The 25714-nt window shown below is 36.9% G+C and overlaps 1 protein-coding gene across 6 annotated transcripts in view; it reads left to right on the top strand.

Annotated features, from left to right (window-relative positions):
* The window catches only part of LOC145681086 (uncharacterized), a 158055-nt gene that overhangs the window by 5709 nt on the left and 126632 nt on the right, over nucleotides 1–25714 (top strand). Inside the window, exon 1 of one of the 6 annotated variants that reach the window (XM_081752459.1) lies at nucleotides 13115–13257. The exons of 4 other annotated variants lie outside the window; for them this stretch is intronic. The gene's annotated coding sequence lies outside the window, so the exon portion shown is untranslated. Of the gene's footprint in view, nucleotides 1–13114; nucleotides 13258–25714 lie in introns of those variants that run through there. One more of the 6 variants, XM_081752461.1, reaches the window with a different exon arrangement.

Here is a 25714-nt window from a genome sequence, read left to right as displayed (position 1 = left end):
TAATAAAACATCTTTATATTTTAGAATAATTTGAGTGAAAACCGAATACGACTATTGCGCAAAGAATACCATTACTCTATGTGGCCGGTAGTTCGAATTTGAGCTTTTCTTTTTTCAGCATCGGATAGGAACAGGATACAACTGTGAAAATGTTCTGAGGGTTCACCTATTGGAAACGTTCGTAATACTTTCTAATACGCGTACTTTATTTGTTTTCGCACAACCACATGTGAACGCAAGGGGAAATATAGCACAAAAGACACTAAGAAGATGCACGCCTAAACTGAAGGGTGGACAAGTGTTGATTTTGGATCCCTTCAGCAGAAGTATAGAGCAAGGTCAAGGGACAAAACAACTGAAGGTGCGGAATCAACATCAACAACCTCTACAGACAAAACGAATTTTGGCAACAAGCAAGCTTCAAAGCTTTTCGTTCGGAAATTGTCGGGTGCAATTGTGTGATGGGGCCTACAATTCTTGGCCCATGGCACCTACGTTCAAGCTGCGTTTTCATGTTATTCGCCAGCCACATGAGTCAATGCGAGATTATACTAAGTCCACACTGAAACAGGTCAGGCCTTTTCTGCCTTTATTTTGTACTGACCGCGTGAATAGTGTGCCCACAAGCATAAGTAGTACACGAAAAAACTGATTTGAAGGAGTCAGAACTACTGTTTTTGGTTCACAGGGAAATTATAGTAACAATACTAGCAGAATAACTTAAGATACATACATTTTTCTATGATAATACAAAAACAATTTGAGAGCCGGGCCCATTGGGCCCCTTATGACAGGCCGCCTCTGCTTTTGACCTATATTAGAAATAGAAAATAACAGTATCAAACTCGAAGTTATTTGAAATAACTGTACAAAATCAATCTCACTTGTGAATATGGATCATTTATTGTTGTATAGGCATAATGTTATATCGCTCAATCCTCGTTGAGCCGTATACCTAAGGAGGCTAAAAGTTATATTGATAAACAATTATTCAATGTATATATAAGCATCCGCCATGAAATCAAGCTTGCGGTCACATGCACTAAGTTTTTGTCAACGTCGTGAAAACGTTATTTCGATATTAATTTTATGAGCACACATTAAAAATTTCCAATGGATGCTTGAGCCTAGGAGCCAATCCCATACCCATGTAGTTGGCACCTATGGTGTACGGAATTACTGATCTTGCCTCCGGTGTGAGCGGTCCCGGGTTCGATTCCCGGTGGGGGCGCTCAGTCGAAGAAGTGTAAAACGCTTTTTCAGGCCAGCCTTCTTGAATGAGGTTTTCCTGGTTTTTTCTTATTCCCACCAGGCAAATGCCGGGCTGGTACCTAACTTATAGGTCCCAGGCCGTTTCCTTCCTTCCCTTTCCCCGGATTGTGTGCTCGCCGAGGGACGTCATCCCTCAAAACGTGAAGGACTAAATGGCCTTAGATGCCGAAAGCCCAAAAATCTAAATCCCATCCCCCTCCCATTACTGATGTTTAATACTACATTTCTCTTTAGTTTTGGAAGAAGAACACCATTAATATGCTTTGAAATGAATGAAATATCTAGTTTAACGTCCCATCATTATGCACCGAGGCTAAGGTGATAATGAAAAATGACTGAAATGGTGGAATGAAGAAAGCAGGAGGAAACGAAAAACCCCAAAAAACCAACGCACACGGTGTTTGTCCACTAAAAAGCTCACATGGCGCAAGATGACACCTGTCTGCCTTGAAAACGAGTAATAAATACAGAAAACGCGAACAACCGATTCAGAAAACGACATAGGCCTACTGTAGCTATATGCTACAGAGGCAGATCAACCCACACAGATTGCATAAAGTACTGGGAACAAATTCACTCCAGCGGCATTTTTACTGAAGCCACGAAATTCAAGTTAAAGACGTAATTATTTCCCCCCTTTCCTTTTACACTCTATAAAAGTATCAAGTAGTACCGGTACTTGTGCAAGACTCTTGCGCAAGAGTCTTCGTCTTGGTCTTGGTCTTGGTCTTGCATCGGAATTCCTGGTCTTGGTCTTGCGTGCAAGACTTTTGCAAAAACTGCAAGAGTTATATGAGTTATTAAAATAAGTACTTTTGGATTGGTGCCTACCTACGATGGAGAGCGTTTATTTTTAAATAATAACATAATAATAATAATAATAATAATAATAAAGCACTCTGACTTCAGATCCATCAATTGCAACAGTACTGTGAATCCTTCAAGCAAAGTTATCTTTCAGTGTAGTTTACCAACAACAAATCATCAAATGAATTTACGCTCATGCGAAAAAAATGAAACATTTTGCTTCTTTGGTTTCTCAATTCTATAAACATAGATGTGAAGTTCTGTAAGAAGGTAACAGTTTCCGTAAGGATGAGTCGAGTAACGCCTCTCTCTCTCTCTCTCTCTCTTTTTTTTTTTTTTTTTTTTTTTTTTATATAACTAACTAACTAACTAATGAATTCTGTGGCCTATGGAACGCGGAGATTCAAAGTCACATTTACAAAAGCTCTCCATTGAGTTCTGTCCTTAGCTAATTGCATCCAGTTTCTACTTTGTACTCCTATTTCTGTGAGATTCGTCTTAATATTGTACTTCCACATGCGCTTAGATCTTCCTAATTGTCTCTTCCGTATTGGCTTTAAAGATAACACTTTCGATCCTGGCCTAATCTGACCTGGTTTATTCCAGTATCCTGGGGCATTTGGGCCATTTTTTAAAATTATAGCACATTGCTAAATAATGATAGATGCACTAAAACCATTGCAAACATTTTTTTTTTAAATTTTAGGTTTTATTACGTATATATAATTTGGTAATGTAAGAAGGGGTAGTTTGATACACTGCTATTTGAAATGTGTGCTTTCTGAACAATCGAAAAGAAATTCAAGAGAAAACTGACGCTCCCGCTGCGTGTGAAGTGTAAGTAGTGACAATAGTGTACAATAAGGAGCGGAAAATATGCGGGAACTGACCCCTGAGTTCCGTTATTGTGAAGCGACGATTCTGCATGATGCTTTGCCGAACAAAGTGCACCCACAAGATCGTCTGTGATGATGGTTGGCCTCCCGCTGCCCTCTTCATCATGCACATTTTGACGTCCTGCTGCAAATTGTCTACACCAGCAACGCACCACATGCTTGCTCATGGCGTTAGGTCCATAGACCTGGCACCACAGACAAAGGATATATCCTTTGTCTGTGCCTGGCACAACTGACGATAGATTTAAATCGACTCTATACTCTGTGCATTTATAAACTTTATCACTGCTCGCACTTCACACGCAGTGGGAGATGGAATAGGAACGTCCATCTTCAACCACTACCACGGCGCTACTGAGAGTACTAGGGAAGTTCCGCTGGAGCATTAGCCATACTACGACATTACTGTCTCACATACACGCGGTCTCTCTCGGCTTCCTAGCTATGGGACGCGTGAAAATGTTACTTTCTGAATGCACCTCGTACAAATATTTTGAGTTGATTGATTTTGAGTTTAACGTCCCTTTCAGCAGCGAGGCTATATGAAACGGGGCCTACTGGTTAACGTGGAATCCGAACAACATCAGCTCCCTCCGGGAAAATATTTTTATAAGGGTGTTAACATGTGATTACCTACTTTCTAAATTTCGAAATCAGGATCCAAATCTAAATCATCAATTTCACCTTACGAGCCGGAATCTAAACTATACTCTTGTAAAATCTTTGATATTTCTTCTACATTTATTTCACTTGCTTCAAACAAGGAACTTTTGTCAAAATGAAATAGTTTTAGGTACAAAATATTCCACTATTTTATCGAACGTTCTGCAATCACACCCAGAAAGTTGATCACAACAATCAACCTGTGGACGTTCGTTTATACTTCGATGGGTGTCACGTGAATAGTACTTCTATCTTCGTTTAACAAAGTAACAAATGAAGGAAGCATATCGCGTGCCTGTCTTTTCGACTTCCGAGATCGTGTGCATAGAGTTGTGAGTAGTCTAATTTTAGTGTTCGTAATTGTGATGGAAAAAATAATGAAACCACGAGCAAATTTTTTTCCGAGTACGAGTGAAAAATACAGACATTATTGAGTGTAAATAGACTGACTTGGATGAACGAAACTTAAACTCCCAAATTCGGCCATTCAAACTCAAACCAAGTTTATCCACCATTTGACCGAGACTTAGCCTTGGTGAAACAGACATTTTCACCGAACTTGGTTATGACACTCGTTCAACAGTTTAATTTCGTTGGTGCCCACGGCCATAAGTCTCAGTAAGTATTTAATACGGTCAAAAACGGACTGCAACCCATAATAAGGTGCATAGAGACTATTACGTAAAAAACGAGTTAGACTCGGGCTCCGGCGTTTTGGAATAAACATACAACCCGAGTCTGACTCGGGCTTAGGATCGAAAATGTTAATATCTTGACAGCAGTTCTACTTTATTCCATTCTCGCTACATGACCTGCCCACCTGAACTTCCTAGCCTTAATGACTCTAACAATGTTAAGTAAATGGTATAAATTATGTTAATCGTTATGAAGTTTCCGCCATTCACCGTTGTCATCCCTCTTGTGTCCGAATATTCGCCACAGGATTTTGTTCTCGAATACTTTGAGTCTGCGTTCTTCCCTCAAAGTAAGTGACCAAGTTTCGCAGTCATACAGCACAAGAGGAATGATGACCGTTTTATAAATTTCATAGTGCCATAAGTGGTGGACAAATATCGTATGTGTAGCGATGGCCAAAATTTTTCGGAATCCGTATTTCAGAAAATTTGTTTACGGAATCGGAAATTTCACTTTCCGGATTTCGGAAAAAATCCGATGTTGGGAAAGTTCCGAAATTCAGAAAAATCCGAAATTTAGAAAATTCTGGAATTCGAAAAAATCCTGATTTTTCCGAAATATGGATTTTTATTGATTTTACTTTCTGGATTCCGGAAAGTAAAAATTCCGGAGTTGGCTATCCCTAATCAAGTGTGTGTGATTTCTCGGAGTTGACTCGTATCCTACCACTTTCTTGAAACGATGTTTTGTCTGAAAGTTGTTCAAAATTTCGTGCTTGTTTCAAAGAAAGCGAAATCAAACCTTTTCTACTTTAAATTTTGCTATCCCCTGTAGCGGAGTTTCGGGATGCCCATTTTCAAAAATTTTACAGCTTCATTCCGCATATCTCATTTAATAATTCACTTTAGTTTCGAACCTTTAGTTATCGTTCCCTTTGAGTTACAACACACGAAAAGTCCCGAAAACCCTCTAAACCACGATAATTTCGACTTCCAAGTAGATCTTGGAAGTGCCAAACGGTATAAGCTATCAAAAATTACTTCCTCTTAAAGTTGTTCAAATTTAGAACTTGCTTTAATGGGAACAAAATCAACCCCTGTTGCCATTTAAAACTTTGAACTTGTCCTCCTGTAGAGGTATTCCCGGGATGCAAAAGCATTACCATGTGATTCCGCAAATAATTTTTTATATGATTGTTTTTGTATGCAGTAGAATGTAGGGGGGGAGGAAGGTTAAGCGCTTCAGATGGCAGGTTTAGGTTGCCAAGAAAACTAAAAAATAAAAGCTACCACGAAGTCAAATCGCAAATTGAAAATGAAATGAAATCTTTAAGTTTTACGTCCCACGATTCTGCCGGTTAGGCTAAAGGAGACGCTGAAGATGAGAAATGAATGAAAATGGTGGAATGAAGAAAGTGGGAGAACCCTGAGAAAACCCACGAGCACGATATTTGTCCACCACAAAGTCCACGCGCCGCGAGCTGAGGTGGAACCAGGGACCCCAAGAACCAGAGGTGAACGCTCTACCACTGAGCCACCGCACCCCCTTAAATAGCAAATTGAATTGAAATAGGCCAGGCCTTGCCTAAACGTGTTCAAGATTTCAATCTCGACTCACTGAGACATTTTTTTTTTTAATGTTATTCCGTACAACCTACCTTACTGTCCAAAACCGCGAGTCAAATCAGATAGGCAGGTCTACTACGGTACTGGAGTTAGTAATAGCACACGCCAATTATAATAGTAAAGACGGTCGTAAGACAAGTTTAAAAGGCGACATGACCTTCCTAATCTTCACTAATCGTTCCTAAGTCCTAACACACTTATTATATTAGATATGATAATATAAAAATGTTTTTGACAGAGGAAGTAAGAAAATAGAACTTGGCTTATTACAATTACGACTGTATTTACTGTTATGATTCGACGCTAGAGCGATGCCTTAACAAGCTCCAGAGACAATAACAAAAGCGTGATGGAAGACAATGTTTAGGCAGTCATGTCGGTGGGTCATGTAGTTTGACTTTAAAAAAAATGATGAAAAGTGTGATAAAAGGTAGGGGAAATTGTGCTTCTTAGTTGATCAATGAAAAAGTAATTAAATCATGGTATAAGTCGTGAGAGTAACATTGTGTTTAGTGTTCAGCAACATTTTTTCTTTTTCTTTTATCTCTATATTGTTTGAATCAAGTGTTCTTTCCGTCTGACGAATTAACCAAGTAGGTAAAACGCTCGACTTCTAACTGAGTAATCTATGTTCAAATCTCACTGCAGCTAACTGTTTTTCTCCCATTACCGAAATCACCACCATCCATCCGTTCTGTTGATTTAACTGAAAAGATGGTATCACGTTGGGTCACCGCATTGTGTTGGATCACTATTTCTTTTACTGTTCTTTTATTTATTTCTAATACTATTTTTCAGGACATGCGTTTTTAAAAACTAAGATTAGGGACACATACAAAAGCCATCCAGGGCAGAGGTTCGAGTTCACAAATATGTGAAGAAATGTTATTTCATCACTCCCAATTAAATGAGGTTTAAGACATCTGGACTATTGACAATAAAATGCAATGGAACCAAAAGTTATATTTCAACCAAAGTTATATAAATATTCCACTTAATTTATCGTAGAAAATCATGTAGTGTGTACTAGAAACAGCTGAAAAATTAAACATAAGGAAATAATTTAATAAAAACAAGCTGACAAAGCTATCAAACTTAACTTTATTTTTAAAAAACACACACAGCAACCGTAACGGTTTCAATGTTCTAACATTTAATGCGTCGTCCGAGAAAGATAATCTTAGAACATCGAAACGGTTACGTTTGCTGTGTGTGTGTTTTCTAAATTCAAAAAATGTGTTTGTATTTTCGAGACACGAGACGGGACAAATAAACTGTCTCATTCCAAAGGATTCTGTCTCGTCTCATGGCAACACTACTTGGTTGTTATCTTTAATTTTCCTTATAGCATATTCCAGAACAAAATTTAATATGTAGTAATGGCGACAGCGCATCTCCTTGTTTTAGTCCATTCTGTATGTGAAAGCTCGTGGACAAGTATTTTGCTACCCAGATTTTACGTTGAGATTGGTTGGTTGGATTTGAGTCTTGTGTTCCTTTCATAACAGAAGCTATTCAGACGTAGACTTATAGCAGGGGTGGATCCAGCTATCGCCCCCCTTCCTAGAAGAGGAAACTTTCTTATTTTACATATAGCTAAATAAAACACATCCCAGAGTTTGGAGCTCTTAAAACTAGCTCTAAGTAGCAGTATTATAACCCGCTGCCCCCGCCCCCTCACACTGAGAAAAAAAATTGTAGGTGGCGTACTTAAAAAGATAGGTTACATGCGTAATTCCTGTAGTTTTTGGACTTAACGTACAGCAGACGTATAACTGAAAACGTATGTTTTATAATACTTTCTGTATAAGTGCTCCATCTATACGTACTTTCTGTATGAAACAATGTAGGCGGTCAGGATCTCACATACAAATGGACGTATATAACATATAGCTGACGAAGGTAACATAAGTATATGCGTGTGATATACGGAAAACAGTTAGATGTCAGACATCCTGCAACGGCATGATGTAACATCTAAGGGCAGTGCCTATGTTGCATAGGGATAACGTATGCTCCGTACTGATTTCTATAGTAAGCAAAAGGATACCGTATATTTGTACAGTATACCGCTGTCCGGAGAACGGATTTTTCTCAGTGCAGAAGTCCGTCCTGGATCCGCTCCTGACCTATAGCTTAACGTTGGACCCGAACCACTTGAGCTTCGACTGGGAATCGAATCAGGTCTTCCGTCCATGTGACAAGAAAAGAAAAACTATTGTACATGATTTAGAAAATGGTTTAATCTTAAAATTATCTCAGAATCTCAGCAATTTCATGATATAATTTTATTACATTCTTGTCACATTTTATCACATTTGAGTTTTATTTAAACACATCTTTACTAATCTAATTAGCTACAGTATTTTGGTATGCCGAGTTGGTAAGAATATTGTACAATATTTCCCTCCTGACCGAGTCGTAGGCCTTTCTGAAATCAAGAAACAAAGCTTTTCGAGCATAATGAAATGGGAATTCATTCCTTTTCTTCTTTATAATGTTATAAATTAACTGTACGAAAGCAACTCGTTTCTTGTCAAATTCCATTTTGAATGCATATTAATAGATTTGTCTCTGCTGTCAATCATGTCAACAGTGCTGCGCACGACTATTGTTGTAAAATTTAGGGAAATTTTGAACCTGTTGGTATAAAGCCGTTTTTTTTTCGGAAAATTGAAAAAATTGGGAAAATAACAAAAATCTTTGTATTAGGTTAATTTTACTAGTAATGAACCCCCCCCCCTTTTTTTTTTTTTTTTGAACGCTTGAAAAATTTAAGTTGAGAAGTTTCAATATTGCGAATATTTAAATAAGAAGCATTAGAAAATAAAACTGTTGTAATTATTCTTGAAAATTAAGTCTGCACTCATTTTCTTTATGTGCCTTTTATTCGTTTACTCCTGGTTGTGTATTAATTACAGAACTTTTACAATTGCATACACATCTATCTACCATCATGAAGCGTTTCTGTCGCAACAAATAGGGCTCTTGAATGAAGGTGAGTTTTTAATGTGCTCCTTCATCTCGTGGAATCTTGTTAATTTTAACCAAATTACTTCTTAAAAAGAGAGCAGTAGGCAAATTTCACAATATATTTTCGCAACTTAACAACTCTTGAACCATCAGACCAATCTCGATAAAATTTTCAACATAGATGAGGTTCGGACGTGGGATGGTTCGTATCATTTCACTTTGTAGGTGTACTTGGAGGAAGAAAGTGGGATATATTTTGAAAATGACCGATGTTAGTGTCGAATCCATAGTTTTCAGGGTTGCTGAGATGAATAGTGACACTTCTGATCCTGCTTAAATCCAAATTCAGCACTCCAACTTGGGGGAAGGGGGATTGAGTTGAGTTGATTTCGAGTTTAACGTCCCGTTCAGCAGCGAGGCTATATGAGACGTGGACCTACTGATTAACGTGGAATCCGAACCACATGAGCTCCCACCTTGGGGGAAGGGGGATATATATATATATATATATATACATACGCGGTGGCTCAGTGGTAGAGTGTTCACCTCTGGTGCTTGGGGTCCCGGGTTCGATCCCAGCCCCACCAAGTGAACTTTGTGGTGGACAACACTGTGTGCGTGGGTTTTCTCGGGGTTCTCCCGTTTCCTCCCACTTTCTTCATTCCACCATTTCATTCATTACTCATCATCACCGTCTCCTTTAGCCTAACCGGCATAATCGTGGGACGTAAAACTCAAAGATTTCATTTCATTTCATTTCATTTCATATATATATATATATATATATATATATATATATATATATATATATATATATATATATATAATTATGGAAATGGCCGATATTAGTGTCGAATGCATAGTTTTTGGGGTCCCTAATTCATTGGTGACAGTTTTGGTAGCCTTCATGTCCAACATGAAACGTATTCTCCCAGTGCCAAGAACGGGTATTGGTACACACTTGTGCAGAGTATGTGTGTATCTGTAAATTAGATAATCTCTTTTCTTGAGTTGTTAGAAAAATTTGCAAATAATAAACATGGAATTTTTACCAGATATCAGAAAATTAAAATATATAATTAAAACCTGCTTTAAGTATTTTTTTCTGCCAGCAAAATACATTGTATATATGCTGCAGACACGATATAGCCAATATGTTTACCACCAGGAAATAGCTTTTAAATTATATTTTTCAGCTTTTGCCAATATTTCTGAACAAAAGATTTTTTTCTATAGGGTTCAAAATTTCCGGAAATTTTACACAGCACAAGGAAGATATATATCTCCACAAAATATATATTTTATTTTAACATATTATCTAAAATGATTCTGGCCCCGTTATTTTAAAGCATTCCTGCCATAAAGCGGGAACTTCATAAGATTGCTTAAGATAATTTAAATACGTTTATATTAATTAATCCAACTAGGATTATATTTTAGTTTCTTTTGGCCATAATTCCATTCTATCACGGTGTTAACTTTAAAGGAGTGCTTCACATATATTTGTCGCCACAAATTTTCCCTATTCGAATACAAGAAACATAACTATTCAATTATCTTAAATTTAAACTAGTAAATATAGAATAGTTTCCATTTTAAAAGCATAATGTAGTAAAATGTTCGAAAATTTCAATTTTTCCCAAATTTTCCGTTTTTTCCAGGCTCGAGAAAAAACAGTTTTTTAACCCAAAATTTCCAGGCCTTCACAACACTACGCACGACCTCGCATCAACAACGAGGGAAATAGTCGTGGATTGACCACGCGACACATATTGCCTGTGTGCATCGGAGCTGCAGGTATATGATCAGTGCTGCATTTAGAAGCTCGCCCCCAAATAAAACAAATTTTGGCACCCTATGTGAGCAATGGATAACCCATTTTTATATAATTTTTTTTGACTCATCCCTAATTATCGTAGAGACATGGTTGATACACCGTTTTGTTTGGCCAAAACCAGTCTTTCAAGCGGTACCACTCGCATGTCTCTAGCATGTACCATAGTGGAGAAAATCCGCGAAAAAGAGAAATTTTTGTCAAAAATCCCTTTTTCCCGATTTTGGGCCCCTCTGACCGGCCCCTGTGTCATCCCAAAAAAAATCCCAAACATACTACATACTATGTGTAATAACTGTACGAAGTTTCAATGTTATATCTTGAAAAATAAGAGAGGAAAAAATATTGCCCCTTGTGCAAAATGGGTTATCCATTGCTCACATAGGGGAAAGCTGGTACTGTTTGCAGATGGGTCAATATTTTTTCCTCCCTGACATTTGACAAACATTTCCCTTTTTTGCGAATTTTCTCCACTATGGTACATGCTAGAGACATATAAGTGGTTCCGTTTCAAAGACTGGTTCATGGCAAAGAAAACGAGGTACGTATCATGACTTTAGACTAAATAGTGATAATACTATAGATACTTTACTAAAGTAATTGACTAAAAAAGTGTAAAAAATGAAAAAAAATAAAGAAATCGAGATTTTTTTTGACACACGTCTGTTGACTCTAGCAACATGAGTCATACCTCATTCTCTTCAGTGAAGGCAGCCTTTCAAATGGTACCACTCAAAGTTCGCTATCGTGTACCTGCGAAGATAAAAATGGGGAAAAGGGAATTTTTTCTTTAAAAAATCCCCTTTTTTCCATTTTGGACGAGATTTTCCCGCTTCTGATACACTATAGGAAAATTTAAATGGTACATTTCGAAAGCCTGTCTCATGACGAAACCAACGAGGTACAAACCATGATTCTTGGGTAAATAGTAATGTGTCAGGGATTTTTTGAAAAACTTCTCAAATATACCCTTTTTTAAACCCATCGTCCATGTTTGTGACGTCACAGGCCCCAGACAGAGGACGCGAGGCTGCAAAATGCCCATAAAATATGTTCTATGATGCTTCCATATTTGAATGAATGCAAAAAACCCGATCTGAAAAGCTTTACTAGAAACTTATAAAGCAAATTCCGAAGGTCGACGCCATGGCACAGTTGTTGTGCCATCATAATTTAAAAGGGTTAAACCTCTTCATTGAAAAGGTCAGGAAAGTAGCTGATCTAAGCCACAACTTCTTGACCAACTAATAGAATTATCGTGCGACAAGTCCTTGCAACTGGGTTTCTGCACGAAGACTTGGACAAGTTCTGTCTAAAGAGGAGAGAAGAATATCCTGGTCTGGTATCTGCTGCTTTAAATGTAATAATTCCGTACACCGTACCTGTGCGAAAGTGTTTTTTTTTTTCTTCCATGGTAAGCATTAAAACAAAAATACGAAATCGCTTATCAGTTGATGACTTAATGTGCGTCACGAAGACTGAACTAGATATTGCAGCACTAGTGAAATCACACCATGCTCAGTTATCTCATTAGCTTTCAATTTTAATTGTATATCAATATGCAAGTTTTGTTGCATTTGTATTCTTCTGGTATTTCAATATGCAGTTCTTATTAGTTTCATACCGTACCTCTTTCATTTAAATTGATTTTTAAATAACTCTTCATCTGTTGAAAATGTTTAATAGTCCTGTTTTTGTTGTTCTTAACAGTATGTGTAAAACTGTCACGGGCTATATTTCGTGACCATTCTATATACTCCTAGGTCCTTAGTTCGATTCTCCTTAACTTTATTGGAAACAAAATTTTAAAATTTCTTTCTTTGTTCTACATATGCATTGCTTATAGGAACAACAATCTTAATGTTTGATTGCTATTTCCTTTAAATTGTCCAATTTACCTCCAAGGAGTGAGTGATTCAAGGAGAGAGGAAATAGAGAGATAACGATTGGTTGACTAATGCATTCTAGTTTCATCCAAACCTGGAAATTATGTAAACACTTCGTTTTCTTTTTGACGCAAAAACATCGGATGATTAGTCAAGAAAACGCAAACAACAAACCACTCAAGGTTATGTTGCACGACCAGTGCATACGTGACCTAGTTTGCAAGAAACAGGACATTGGCTCGATATGAATCAAATAATCCCACAATTCAGGAAATGTCAGTATGATAGTGTCATAAAGTTTGGGTTAGGAGTGATGTGATGCTTCCGATCAAGTGAGATACCATCTCCCTAATATCCGACTTCTCCCTCTCCCTCCTTAGTCAATCACTTATTTTGATTGTTGAAGTAAACATATTCCGGATAAGCAATTGCGTATGTCTCTTGTCCTATCTTTCTTCCCTCCTCACATTGACACGTGAAGAGGAGACTCATCCTTCTTTCTGGAAAAATCCAGAATATCACACCACCACCTGCGTCACCAATGACGGAGTCGGGCATAATAAAATGACCGAACCCGTGAAACATAGTGTGAGTTGAGTGCGATTGAAAGTATAGTGTTCGTCAAGTGTCAACGCCTTGTACGAAGCCTACCATCAGTTTCTCAGGTAAATATGTTTCTGTTTTAAGTTTTTTTTTTTTTTTCCTCGGCAGGCAGCCTCGGAACAAATTCAATATGGCAAAGTTTTAGTGGAGAACTCTCAACTAAATACATTATCTTTCAAATGTTAGAATAACTTAACTCTTTAATTGATTGGAAATGATTGCAATTAATATCTGTCAGTGTAATTGGTAAATTTTGATTTTTTCTGTTATAACTTAAACCTGAAGACAGACAAGATGTTATAATTTGTCAAGGATTTCACAATATTGTCTCAGTACTCCTCTGATATATTCTGAGTTTTGCAAACTATGTTTTCTTCTTTCTCTTTTCTTGTTATCTTTATTTTATTTTAATAAATTGTATTTTGTTAAATGAAGAAGGAGAGTTCTTCCTTTATACTAGATCTAAACCCATCCTTTCTAGGATAGCAGTGTAGGGTACAACTAGCTGGGTGTATCTTGATCCCTATATCCCTAGACACAATTTAACCTGTAGTATCTCATTTTTCTCTGCCTTCTGGCCGGGAAAACAGAGCCGTGAGAAAACTAAGATACCTATCAGAAAAAAAATAATTTCTGGTACTAGATTCTAATTATATTTCTCTCTTCCGCTTATCTTCGCGACCCCCAGGTTGAGAAACCCTGCCCACGATCAATATAGAATTTTATAACATTTCGTTATTGTTTATACGTTCTGTGTATTTAATATGTATACTGTACGAAAATATGAAAAACAATGTTTTATAAGCACTTAGGCATGCCTCGCGGCACTCCATAATAAAATTTATAAGGAGAGACCGCGAGGCATGAAGTTAATACCTCATGTAATCAGTGGCGTATTTAGCAATATACTGACTAAGCTCCAGATTTAGTCCGCGGCTCAAAGGGGATCGCCAACTCCATGCTACATACGTGCTCCTTATCAGTGGCGTAACCAGCTTTACTGCGCCCTGGATCCATCGATCATTGATTTACTCATGCCCGCCCCTGCCCCACGCATTTCAGCTGCTGCGTTATAATATAAAATAAAGTCTGTTAAAATAAAGCCTTAAATTGCGTTTCAAGTTTAAATATGTCTAAAAAGTTTCTAGGGGAGAACACCCGTACCCTCGAAACTTTTAAGAGTCATTACAATAAAACCTAAAATTGCGTTTCTAATTTTCACATTGTCAGAAAATTTTCATGGAGAACTCCCGCACCCCTCCGAAACCTGGCTACACCGCTGGGTTCAATGACAATTTATGCGTGAGGTTTCACGTTAGTTAAGCTGTTGCCCAAAGATTTTAGTTATGCCTTCCATTGGGCACGAGTACTTTTATTACGCCATTCTTTCATTATTGTTAATAATCGATTTTTCAACTTTTGCTTCGATTCACAGAAAGTAATATCTAGAACTGAAATGTAAAATGTTATTGTGCTGTCATATGATTGTATACCGTTGTTACAATGGCGTATTTAGGGGGGTGGCTTCCGGGCTTAAGCCCCCCCCGAAATCTTATTTACTATAGTAAAGTATATGAAATATCTTGCAGAAAGTTCACATTTTCAGGCAAAGTCCCCCCCGAAAGTTAGCAAAGCCCTCCCCGAAACAAAATCGTAAATACGCCACTGCCCTTGTAACACGGAAGTAATTGCACCTGTCTCGCTACTGTTACTCAACTTTGCCTGTTGTTGATAAGACGTAGCTAGGAAGTTGGGAGCGCTCAATCGAATCGTTCTGTAGTTAGCCGGTCCTGTCTCGTGGTATTTTGCCTTGCTTGCTGCTGTGTGTTGTCTTGCCCTCAGGCGATTGAGCAGGATGTTTCGAATGTTGTGTTTACCACTACCGAGAAAAAAGAAATAGATATCAGTTACACGAAGGGAACAAAATAAAAAATAATATATATCCTTTAGAGTTAGTATTGGACAGAGAGCTAAATCACGCCAGGAGGCACAAATTGTTTCACCCCTATATCTGATGCGGGTCGGCCGGGAATGTAAGAAAAACTTAAGTCTTCCGCGTCAAACCGGGGCTTTTGCCTACAGTGAGTTCCTGAATTTTTGAAAAATTACGAAAATTTACATCATAAGGTACAAGAAAAAACTAACGGTTTTTAGTTTTGGTGTGGAAGGATGCACAAAACTAAAAACCGATCCATAAGACAAGATTTTCGGGCACTTTAGTCCCATAAGACAAGATTCAACATTCGAGAAAGGACCAAAATTTATGTCAAAAGTTCCAAGAAAATTTCTTTTGCCGTCTTGTTCCTTTCCATGTGCCAATCAACAAAAAACTTCGTTAAGACGAAAAAATTATGGGCCAATTCTCCTTAAGACAAGATTGTTTGAAAAAATGAATAAAAATTACGTCATAAAGTACAAGAAAAAAAAACTTATGGATTTAGTGTGGAAGGATATCGTAATTTAAATAAAAACCGATGAAAAGTTGCGAAGTCACATTTATCATTTCTAATCGTGTCTTCCATATTTCGCATGATCTCATGGGCACGTATACTTTGGCCCTATGTTTAAAATTTCAGTTTACTGTTGCTCTCACCAATAATACTGCCACCTTATTAGTAAGTCTCCCTTGATATCTTATAAAGAGAGTGTGTAATAAGAAGTTTGCGATGATTTGACTGTATTTACTGTACAGTATGGTTGGAAGCACAAAACATATTGTACTTAAAAATGATATGAGTACTTAAAAATATTACATGTAAAAGCGATACTTCTTCAGAAACACCCACAGAAGCCTCGGACCAGGAGTGATAACTTGGCACAACCTCAGCAAAAAAAAAAAAAAAAAAAAAAAAAAAAAAAGACATTCGATTTGGAACATCGTATATTATTAGAAGTCTTTACAGGGCAGGCGCGTTAAAACCCGTAACGAGTGAACTCGATAAATACAGCATGAATCTAGTAGGGGTTCAGGAAGTTGGGTGAGAAGCGGTGACGTCGCCTTATGCAGTTCGCAAGAACACATGAACCACCAAATATCGTATACGTTGTTGCTCATTAATATATTTAATAATATTTAGAATATCATTATATTGTCGTTTCGTTTCAACTCTCAGCTTGATTTACTCCTTGCGTATATGCATTCCATCATTATACCATGTTCGCAGCAGCAGCGAGCATAATCATAGCCGTCTTTAGGAAGGCCCCGGCCTTCGGTGTGGCAACGCTGTTCCCCACACCACTCGACGTCCATCGCGAGCAATAAGAGGACAAATCTTTTCCTGCAAGTTGTTTTTGTTTCTTTTTTTCACTTCCTTTTGTCAACTTTTTGTGATTATTTTGGCCAATAAACAAATGGAATATTCTTGTTGAATGAAATAAGCAAGAGACTAATTTAGCGAAGGCTACCTAAGTTAGTAATAAGTAATCAAAGAGTGATTGACTAATACAAAATAATTAGTAAGATACGTTTACATTAGTAAGATAAGTACAAGGATCATGACAACAAATGACTAAAATAATATAAAATCCATTCATAAAATAAGATTACAAAATATATTGAAAGATGTAAGTCAAAGCAAGAAAGAGTAAACGAACAGTAGGATAGGCTTATATAACTAAATTGACAATTAAATTGAAGTTTAGCGTCCTTTTCAGCACTGAGGCTATCCGTATGAGTGACGATATATGCATAAATTCCTGTTCTAGTTTAATATAGATACATTTACATAAGTATTCATAAAACATACGCGCACGAAGGTGGGGGCAGGGAGCCCGGTGCCCCCTGGTTCACGACAATTTGTATTATAACAACAACTTAAATTTCTTAAAGGGCCGCGGTGGCTCAGTGGTAGAGCGTTCATCTCTGGTGTTTGGGGTTCCAGGGTCGATCCCAGCTCGCACCAAGTGAACTTTGTGGTGGACAAACACCGTGTGCGTGGATTTCTTCGGGGTTCTCCCGTTTCCTCCTATTTTCTTCATTCCACCATTTCACTCATTTATCATCATCACCGTTTCGTTTAGCTTAACCGGCATTACCGTGGGACGTAAAACTCAAAGATTTCATTTTAAATTTCTTAAGGTTTTCTTTATATAAATAAAAAAATACCAAACGTAATATAACAATCAGGGAGATGTCCCTCTAGAAAATTTTCTTCGGGCGCCTATGTTCTTAAGTATTGTAGATAATACATACACAGTACATTTACAAATTTGGCCGAATTGTCAGAATTTTAGGTCTATTGAAGGCCGTTCTCATGCTGAAAAATGTCTAACTTCCTTCTATTCCTTTCTTTTACAACAGATTGCTTCATTAATTTTGAATAGTTATTTAAAAGAATATTACACAAACAATGTTTCCTATCAATTTTTCACTGTCGTGGTGGCATAGATTTCATTATTATACAATCAAGTATGTTATTGTCTCTACTTATCCCTAATACACTTAAGCGATGCAAGACTAATTTCTGATTATTGTTTGAAATTAACTTGTTTTCATATTCTTTAGATATTAACACCTGCATAATTGAAAATACATGTTTGCATACTCTTACAATAAAATCTGACGGTACCGACAATTTGCTTCGATTTATGTTAGTGAAATATTCATCTTTTGATTCCTCTTTATGTATCAAAATATCATCACACGCATCACAGTTAAGTTTGTGTGTAGTGATGAAAATTTTCCGGAAAATTTTGAAACGGAAAATTTTCCCGGAAAATTTTCCGATTCATAAAAACATACTCCACTTATTCCTACATCGTTGTCCAGTTAAGATATGAGGTGGAAATTTTTCTTCTATATTTTTCCGGAAAATTTTCCGTTCTTAAGAAATATCAGTGATTAGGTAAGAATTCGTCAGTATTCATAAAATTGATTGAATTCATATATAGAAACGCTAAAGAGTGAAAGATCGTTTAAAGGATCTGAAAATTTTCATGGCTCAGACAATTTTCAGTACGATGTAGGAACTAGTAGAACAATTTTCCATGAATTAAAAAATTGTTTGTCCTGTACAATGAAAATTTTCCGGAAAATTTTCCGATTCATAAAAACATACTCCACTTACTCCTATATCGTTGTCTAGTTGAGATGTGAGGCGGAAAATTTTCTTCTATATTTTTCCGGAAAATTTTCCGTTCGTAAAAAATATCAGTGATTAAGTAACAATTCGTCAGTATTCATAAAATTGATTGAATTCATATATAGAAATGTTAGAAAGGGAAAGATCGTTTAAAGAATCTGAAAATATTCATGGCTCAGACAATTTTCAGTACGATGTAGGAACTAGTAGAATAATTTTCCATGAATTAAAAAATTGTTTGTCCTGTACAATGAAAATTTTCCGGAAAATTTTCCGATTTATAAAAACATACTCCACTTATTCCTATATCGTTGTCTAGTTGAGATGTGAGGTGGAAAATTTTCTTCTATATTTTTCCGGAAAATTTTCCGTTCGTAAAAAATATCATTGATTAAGTAACAATTCGTCAGTATTCATAAAATTGATTGAATTCATATATAGAAATGTTAGAAAGTGAAAGATCGTTTAAAGAATCTGAAAATTTTCATGGTTTAGATAATTTTCAGTACTATGTAGGAACAAGTGGAACAATTTTCCATGAATCGAAAAATTGTCTGTCCTGTACAGTGATTAAAATTTTCCGGAAAATTTTGAAAGGGAAAATTTTCCGATTTGGAAAAGAATAGTCCACTTATTCCTACATCGTTGTTTAACCGTGATGTGAGGTGAAAAATTTTCTTCTATAGAGAGAGAGAGAAACACTGTAAAATTTTATTTCCCAACTTGAAATACAAAATTTTCCGGTTCCCGAAAGCTAATTGGAAAATTATAATTTGTTGCTGACTAACTTGCCTCTACTGAAATTCAATTTTGTAGCTCTATGTGTAGTTAAATATAGTGGAAAATTTTCCACCTAACATCACTATACATAATATCCAAAATTGTCAGGCCTATGAAAAGTGTTTTTCACTTGTTTCTACATCGTGATGAAAATTTTCCGATCTATGAAAATTCCTCTCACTTGTTTCTACAGAGCAATAAAACTTTCCGATTCAGAAAACAGTTGTTTTACTTCTTGCTTCGAAATGATGAAAACTTTCCGACTCATAAAAAATTCTTCAATTTTTCCATATAAGGCAGAAAATATTTCGATTCATGAAAAATTGTTTAACTTGTTCCTACATAGTACTGAAAATTGTCTGAGCCATGAAAATTTTCAGATTCTTTAAACGATCTTTCCGTTTTTAACATTTCTATACAGGAATTCAATCAATTTCATGATTGCTGAGGAATTGTTACTTGATTACTGATATTTTTTTAGAACGGAAAATTTTCCGGAAAAATATAGCGGAAAATTTTCCGGAAAATTTTCTGAAATGGAAAATTTTCCGGAAAATTTTCTGAAATGGAAAATTTTCCGCGGAAAATTTTCCGCCTCACATCACTATTTGTGTGCTGTCTTGAAACACATATGTTCCGTACAGCCACATACGTACAGAAATGCAGAATCATCTAATGTAACACTGCTCAAATAATCTTCGTTTAGAATCTCAAGAAAAAAACTATTAATATAATCTTCACTGTTTACAAATTCGTAATGATCATCCATATATTTCACTTGAGAATGGAATGCTTTGGAAATCGGAAACTCTTTACATATTCTTCCTCCTTAATTGTTTTAGTGTAATTACGTTGATATCCAGGCATAATACATTTATCTGGTATTCTGTCCTCTAATTCCCATAAATGTGACACTTTACGGCATCTAAATACCAACGCCTTTTACTGACAGCGTGCGATTTTCACCATTTACTGAAAGGCAAATGTTCCAGCCGATAGGACGTTCGCGCTGCGTTGCCAAGTTTCTATGGCGGGGCCTTCCTAGAGATAGCTATGGCATAATACACTGCTCTGTGTGTAGTACAGAAGGGACGCGGGCAGCTGGGGGAGGAACTGCGGTCTCCGGACGTTCAAATCAAGATTTGAATGAGCAGCGTTGACAGCTGTTGTTGACTAATTTCCAGTAATGTGGCACTTTAAACAGAATCAAAGAATAAACTGCTATTTAAAATAGAAAAATATAGTAATAGCTCATTCTTTCAATCAGTTATCTACATTTCTGTATTTCAATTACTTGTAATGAAAATAAACTAATAGAACAAACAAAATCACATCTTTTCGGGGTCATACCGAGGGAAATGGGAGGTTTAGAATCCTTCCCCAGAGATTCTTAAGTTAACGCAGAACAAAATAAAATTTTAATTTATTTCCAAGACTTATTTTTTAAATACGTATAATCTGATTTTTTAGGCTACGGTTTTCCTACCTACATAAACTAAATGTTTGTAAGAAAAGTAAATACTTAGTAAGTAACAACTTAAACTAAGTAAATACTTAGTAACATTGTTACAATGGTACAATCCTACCTTCTGTATTGTAAGAATTCGAAGAAAATTTTGAAACTGATTTTTCTATTTTAATTTCCATCCATTTTTCTATACTCGTTATCAAATTATATTCCTACAACAACATATTTATAGACATGGGACAATAATTTTGGACATGAGTGTACGTTCAGCTGTAACACTACGCTGTAAAAAACGCGGAAAGTTTTTTCTTTGGGGGAGGGGCGGGACTTCGGAGATTGTACTTTATGCGCAAAAACATTATTCTCTCTGTGTCTTTCAAAGTAGCAAAAGTGGAAACATGTTGTGTGGTGATATACTGATTGATTTATGTATATGTGCTAGCATTTATTATTTCTTTTCCATAATTTTCATCAGCTATGTTCTGCTAGAATTTTTGGTAGGTATACACTCGACTGTTTTCAAAACTATAGCTTATAGCTATTTTTATATCTCCATTACATCTCTCAATTAAAGTAAATATAAGCTGAACTATATATATATATATATAGATATATATATATATATATATATCCTCTCGTATAGCCTTCTCGATAGGTTTGTAGTGTTAGGTTTTCCTAAAATACTTTCCCAATACTAGTTAATCTAAGGCTTGTTCGATACGGCAGCATTTTTCGGAAGATTTCTTGTAAGAAAAATCTTGTCATTACCCTATTTTGAAGAGGATTCTGTTGAGTGATTGCAAACTACTGTATATCTTTTAGTGCACTGACGAATTGTGAAAGTTTAGAAAGAAGTTAGAACATAATCGAACAAAGTTAACTATCATCTAGATGTTTAAACTATACTGTGTCGAAATTTCAAAGTGAATTTAAATTAATAAATGGCTGATAGATTATAGAATGAAAATATGATTGTTTTGCTTCTCTCGCGTCTTATATGAAAGGAATTAGCAGGACCTGAATTATATAATATATTGGCGACATCTCATTGAAAAAGTGAAGAGAGCTCCTTCGTGGCTAAGCGATTAACGTAAGGGCCTTTGCCGTGGGAGACCCGGGTTCGATTCCCGGCGGGAGCTCAGGTGGTTCAGATTCCACGTTAATCGGTAGATCCCCGTCTCATTTAGCCTAACTGCTGAAATTCAAAATCAACTCAACTCAATTAAAAAAGTGAAGAAGTATGAGAACTAATAAAAACATTATAATTATACTGAATTTAACTAGTGTGAGCACCAGGGGCGCACCCACACCGAGAATCTACAGGATTCGGATATCCCGTTAATACTTCTTAACTCGACATACGTTTGTAAATTTTCATAATTGATTAGCAGAGAAATGACTGATGTAGCCTAAAGATCTGATGTTACACCTCATCTGTACTGTTTCTTTTCTTTAAAAAAATCTAATCCTATATTTTTTTAGAATATAGATGACAGAAATTAACAATTAGATATCATTTCTCGGCTGTATAATTACATCGGATCAATCGTACATAGATGTAAGTTTTATAGTATTGGACCCTCCTCCCAAACTTTGGATTCATCCAACAAAGTTTTTTGAGTGTGCCCCTGGTGAATACGTCAAATATTCTATCAAGATTCGTTCGCATGGTCATTTTTATTAAGATTCATAATAATCTTGTAGAAAAAGAAGTCACATTTGCTCACTTTTGATTGATTGCATCAAATATTGGGATGTTTGAATATACCGTATGTCTCCGTTCTAAGCTCTGGTGTTTTCCGTGGTTGGGTTGATTTCATGAAGTGTCCTATTCTCCTCAATTATATACTGCTCCACAAAATTTAATCAACTCAAAGAAAGTAGCAGAAAATAAAACGACAAGACCAGCCATCTGGCACCAACTATGATCAACAGAAAGACGGTACAGTCTTCACAATACAACACAAATGAAGGACAACAATATATTTAGGATGTACAAGGTTGCCAGAAAGTTCAGAATCACGATACCTCAAAATGTAAAACTGGACCGCGAGAGCATAGGCAATCAATATGGCGTGTAACTACACGAACAGATACACAGACACGACACCTGGCCTCCATGCTGCAAATCAAAACATTTATCAAGTATTGCGGCAGATGGTACTACTCCTCGAGGAGAGCTGTTTGCAGTTTTGGAAGAATTCATGGTGATGGATTGCGCTGCGCTATTCGCCGCCAAAGAGCATCTCTGCAAACCATGCAATGAGAGTAATGGTTTTGCTCTTCAGATACTCGGACACCAGATGTGCATGGTGTGGGTGGGCATTGTCATCCCTAAACAGGGAATCCGGACCAAATGCTCAACGGAAATTGCGTACATGCGTATGGAGAATTTCATCCCGATAACGTTGCGCCGTCAAAATGCCATGTTCCACAATATGGAGGTCCGATTTCCCATTCAGCATGATGTCACTCCATACCATGATGAAACCACCGTCCAATTACGGCCGTTCAGCAATGAAGTTTGGGCGATAGGGTATTTCTGTCTCTCTCAACACTAATGTCCGACCAGAATCAGACGACGAACTGTATCTAGACGCATCGGAGGACATAATGCGCGCCCACTGGTGTTCCCATTTTGGCTACATTTTCCTGATACCATGTGCTCCCGTTCCAATGGTACACATAGCACAGGCCTCCTGGCATACAGTTCTGCTGTATTGAGCCGACGACTTACAGTTTCAAGACTAACACGTTGACCCCACGTCTGGTACAAATCATTTGCCGGTCGAGAGCATGACGCTTTACAGTCACGTCTAGCAGCAATTGTGAGAATCTGGTTATCGGCTTCCGACGACCTTCTCGGACGACCTCCTCCATGACGTCTTCTGAATGTATGTCCATTTTGGAAGCGACGTCACAACTTTGACACAACACTTTCCTTCAGATTGAATTCCTGCACCCTTCAACTTGGGATCAACCTAGTATCAAACGCTCAATTATTCGGCCGCAGTCAACGTCACTCAAATGCTGTCTGCTAGCCATTGCAAAAGTGCTTATGCTTGATATCCCACACAGGAACCACCAACTCATTGCTTGCAGCCTCGGACACACATCTAGGCTGTTGTGTACGCTTCATGGCAGAAATCTGTTCATCGCGGTTGCGATGGTGCTACGCACGCGCTATACTGAGCTCTCGCATTACCTGTGCGTCTCTTTGTAGGTGCATACCCTCTACCAGTTTTCAATGGGCTCCACTCGTTGCTTATCCCAAGTTCACTCTGGTTGCTTAAGTTTTGTGGAGCAGTGTATCTTTGGTGGACAGGCCCCGGGGTCAGTTCCAGGTGAGAGAGCATCAAATACATTACAGTAATCTTTTTAAAGTGTACATCTCGTCTATGTAGCCTAACCCCTCGAACAGAGAACGTAAATACAAAATAAACAGTCATGAAGTGTCTGGAGACAACAATGCAAAGGTGCTTGGACAAAACGTTCGTAATTAAAGTTGCCTCTGCAACTATCATAATAATTCGATATATTGAATGTTTCGTGTATACGTATTGTTAACAGTTCCCATGATACTCTACAGTCAGTCTCCTTGTGATTGTGACATTCCCCTAACAGCACAATCACATAGCAGGCATATGCCTATCATGTTCCCTCAGGTTCATAGGAATGTATCCAGTATGTGCCTTATGTACCTTTGAGAGAGAAATCACATGGATGGCAAGTGATAGTCTCAGTCTATGCCGTCCCTAGGCACATGTCTGACATGTACCTGGGGAACGTGCATAGTATGTTCTAGTAATGTTCCTCATGCCGTAAGCGTCAATGAACCACAAAATTACTCCCACAAAATATGTTAAATCGCCTATATGCGTAATGCGTTTACATTAAGATGAGTCTAAAAAACACCTTAAACAAGTAAAAGAAATGTATTCCAGGGTGGGCGCAAATCGCAAACCTTTGAATTACTAGCCGCGTGCTCTACCGACTTGGCCACGGAGGCGATGGAGACAATGTCGCTTGTAGAGGGATAAATTGTTGAGGTCTTTTGAATTTTGCTAATCAGAGTGCTCCTTTAACCGTGTATATTCGACGATAACCGTTTGGGATCAGATAAAATCTACTTGCCATGTAATTTTATAACAAAATGACGGGTGCATATTTACTTTATTTCATGGTTCTTCCATATTCACTTTCAAATGATCGGCAACAGTTGCCATCTAATAAAGTTCATGCGTTTGTTTGCTTCTAGTACACAATCGCTCAGGAAAAGAAGCAACAAATGCTGTTAGAGTATCTGAAACAGTATGTACTACCATGAGCAAAATAAATGACGCGTCTCTTTATTTTGAAGTTTTTTGAAAATATCTCCGTTTTCTTTATATGTTCGAAATTTCGGAAGGTTTCCCCAGCAGGACAGGTTAATAACAAACCCGTTTTTAATATTTGTGTTAGATATTAGCTTAAAATAAAGAAATTAGAAGCAAAAAACATTAAATCGACAGAAATCTCGAGAATTACCAACTCTGCTAAAGTGGGAAATTTTCAAGAACACGAGGGAATTCTGCATTTCAACACGAAGCAGCGACATCTATGTCATTGAGAGAAGCGTGGATTAGATCTACAAACGAAAATTTTAACGAAATATTTCTAGTATGTCTTATTATATGCATTATCAGCGAACTCCAAATATATGAATCTATGCTAAGTATTAACGTATAGATAGTGCAAATAGTGGAAATTACCTATGGAAAAAGACGAATTGTTAGCCCAATCGTAATGAAAAATCGTCTTTACTGTAGAACAGGTTCAGCTTACGTAAGAGAGCAAATAGCTCAGTTAGGTAAAGTAACGAGTTTGTATACCGAAGGTAGACGGTTCGAATCCCGTGGAAGTACTGTTGTCACCTTTATCACTAAGGTTATTTTATTTATTTTTTATTTGGGAAAGAATCAAATTGTAACATATGTGTAAAACTCATGACGATACCAAAAAAAAAAAAAAATTCTCTCTAATTTTTAATAAAGTCTCTCTAATTTTTGTTTGCAAACAGATTCGTAATTATTTCCCCTGTGCTCACTGATGCATAACGAATGTTTTCCAGTAAATGTTAATTCTAATTTGGAGAATTTTATAGTTTCACAATGTTTCTCACTACATAGTCTTCTATCTACGTGTTTGGAT

The sequence above is a fragment of the Thermobia domestica genome, chromosome 3 (assembly GCF_964235325.1).
Source record: "Thermobia domestica chromosome 3, izTheDome1.hap1.1, whole genome shotgun sequence".
NCBI classification, from domain to species: Eukaryota; Metazoa; Arthropoda; class Insecta; order Zygentoma; family Lepismatidae; genus Thermobia; species Thermobia domestica.
The sequence above is the reverse complement of the archived record's forward strand: the minus strand, read 5'-3'. Positions and strand labels throughout refer to the sequence as shown.